Genomic DNA, 242 nt, shown 5'->3' on the forward strand with positions numbered 1-242 from the left:
TATTTACTTTTAATTTCTTTTCAAACAAAGAAAGAAAACTTAAAATATTAACTTTGCAAAATAAAAAGTAATTTATAGGTGTAAGTCATGTTACACTTATAATATCGAATGATCACTTTTTGTTAAAAAATAAATATTGAATTTCGCCAATCCAACGACTAAATTGGATATTTCAACATGTAGATCAAATGTGAAATAAACTTTTATAAAATTTGGAAGCAATTTAATATTTCATCGCACTC

Source organism: Arachis ipaensis, chromosome B01, assembly GCF_000816755.2.
Source record: "Arachis ipaensis cultivar K30076 chromosome B01, Araip1.1, whole genome shotgun sequence".
Lineage (NCBI taxonomy): Eukaryota > Viridiplantae > Streptophyta > Magnoliopsida > Fabales > Fabaceae > Arachis > Arachis ipaensis.